Source organism: Lissotriton vulgaris, unplaced genomic scaffold (assembly GCF_964263255.1).
Source record: "Lissotriton vulgaris unplaced genomic scaffold, aLisVul1.2 SCAFFOLD_2094, whole genome shotgun sequence".
Classification (NCBI taxonomy): Eukaryota; Metazoa; Chordata; class Amphibia; order Caudata; family Salamandridae; genus Lissotriton; species Lissotriton vulgaris.
This window is the reverse complement of record NW_028249198.1, coordinates 276649-279555: the sequence shown is the minus strand read 5'-3', so window position 1 is coordinate 279555 and position 2907 is coordinate 276649.

The window sequence follows — 2907 nt, the reverse complement described above, 5'->3', positions numbered from 1 at the left end:
CTGAATTCCAGCATTCCTATCGATACTCGTTATTGTGTGGATTCCATTGTCACCACATCTTGATGAGGATTCAAAGTTTCATACAGGCACCATGGTAAAATTACCTTAGAGAATTGGGGTAATTCGCAGATTTTAGATAGCTCCAATAGTTGAGTCAGGTAGCTTGTCCGCGCATTGGCGTGCTCAAAGTGGGGGTGCCTATTCCTCGGTTCGAAATTCTGTCTGCCGGTGATTGCAGCCGGTCAAACCTCGCCTGTTCCGTGGACGCCGTTACTGTCCCAGCGCATGCGCATGTAATCAAGCCTCCATCTTGCCTGGCTTGATTACATGCGCATGCGCCGGGACAGTAACGGCGTCCACGGAACAGGCGAGGTTTGACCGGCTGCAATCACCGGCAGACAGAATTTCGAACCGAGGAATAGGCACCCCCACTTTGAGCACGCCAATGCGCTGACAAGCTACCTGACTCAACTATTGGAGCTATCTAGAATCTGCGAATTACCCCAATTCTCTAAGGTAATTTTACCATGGTGCCTGTATGAAACTTTGAATCCTCATCAAGATGTGGTGACAATGGAATCCACACAATAACGAGTATCGATAGGAATGCTGGAATTCAGGACCACTTCCTCTTGTTTTTCATTCAATTGAAGGGGTTATTACTATCCCTTGGTTGCCCACGTTCATTCTCCAGTCCTGATGAAGACTCGCAATCCCAAGGTTCAAATCACCTGTTGGGCATAAGACGAGTCGAAACGTCGACAGTATCCCTAATTACCCTTGGACCAACTTAAGAACTGTATATAGTGCAAAATAATTTTCAGACATATGTCTAATCAAAAAATGCTCTAAAAAAACTCCAAAAACAGTTGGCCAGGGTCCAAATATGACTGAGCAGAAAGTTTGTTATTGCTTTGTAAATAATGTGAATAGTGGTTTCTACATTCTTTAATTTTGTTTCTTTTCCGTTCACTTGCTTTCACACTTCTGATCACCTCTTTTGCACAAATCTTCTCTTGGGCAACCTCTATATGTTTTTATCAATTTGGAAATGAAATATCTGTGTATGATATGAACTGTAAAAATTTAAAAAAGTATATGATGAATAAGTTAATAAATCAAAAGTAATCTCTTGTTGGTGGTTTAGGTTTTTGTGTGGTACAAAAAAGTTTTTTCTAGTACAATAGAGCAGATGGACTGTGGTTGCTCTACATAAATATTTTTGAGACTATTGATTTAAGTCAATCTGTATAATTAATAGGTCTAGGACCACTGTTGTTTTTGATACCAGGATTATTCTCAGCAAGGGTAACAGAGTTACTACAAATGTATGATGATGAGGCCAGTCAGTCAAAATACACTTTATTCGATTTTTGTTAAAATCATAAAAGGCAAGATACAATAAAAAACACATTTTAAAAAACACATCAGTGAATTTGATTACCAATTATGACAATAAATTATTAATCTCATTGTTTCCTAATGTTTACAAATAATTAAAATTGGTTACTGATAAAACCATATTTAAAATAAGATTAAAATAAAGCACTCCGGGGAATTCTTTTGTTCCTTAGTCTGAAGGCAGCTGTTAGGAAGCATGCAACACTAAAAATGGTATGGATGTCCGCTAGTGATTGGAGGAAAATTAGCGCTGGCCTTACTTGAGTAAAGCCAGCAGCCTTCAGGACAGGTAATAAATATTTTGCCCTCTCAGTGGTATACAAACCACAAAAAAATTAAAATGGAGTGTATCCTGCTTCGAAAACTGGTCACAATCACAGGGCGGACCGTCTTCTGGTTTTGTCCACACGGGGAAACTACCAAGTGAATAGTGAATCAAGTTCATCCTAAATTTTGTTAACAAGAATCTGTGGAGTGGGTTGGTAACAATTTTTAAGTATGGTTCCAGAGATGAGGTAGTGGTTAAAACCATGTCAGCTCTTACAGAGGGTTTCCTTAGTTCCAACTCCTCTCTATCCAGGTAAGCCCTCTCCAGAAGTTCCTGCTTAATCCACCTGATGTCTTCCCTTCTGATGTTAGTTGGTACAGTAAAAAGCTCCGGTCTCCCAAGCATAGCAAATGCAGCTCTGATGTATTTCAACCACGGTATTCTCATGGCCTGGTCCCTGGAGGTTACATCTTTGAGGATAACATGGTTGAGTGTTAACTCGGGGTTCAACCATGTTTTAGCCCAAAAAAGAAGTGGAGCTAATTTCAGTTTATCAGTAATATAGGTCAAACCCATTTCCTCATGATTCGTAAAAGTAGGGGTGGATTTGGGGACAGATAAAAATTGTCTAATGAGCCCATTTTCCACCCTCTGGATTTTATCCAGATTTACATATCCCCACAAGGCAGACTCATACATGGCAATTGGGGTGCACTTGCTATTGTATACCTTTATCACTGCCTCCATTGGTTTGGCCCCTAGTCTTTTTGTAAAAGCCAACAGGGCTGATGTTGATCGAGCTAAGCTTATGCTCTTTGCCTTAATCTGGGGGACCCAGGAACCTCTCTGATCAAAAAGAACCCCCAGGTATGGGAAAACAGGGACCCTGGAAAGAACCTCACCCTTACAAATAAAAGATTTTGCATGCAACTTATTTCCTTTGCGGCCTACAATCATGGTGTGTGACTTCATTAGGTTAATTTTTAAGTCAAGATTCTCCATAAAGGAGCCAAATCGGTCCAAAAAAGCCTGTAGACCAATGCCCGTACGGGCAATTAACACAGCATCGTCCGCGTATAGGAGTGCCGGAACCTGCTCTCCTCCTATACGCGGCACGTTGGCCATCCCTGCTTCCAGGTATTTCCCCAGCCCATTTATATAGATGGTAAAGAGAAGGGGGGCCAGGATGCAGCCCTGGCGCACCCCTTTCTCAGACCTAAAACTGTCCGTGCACCTGC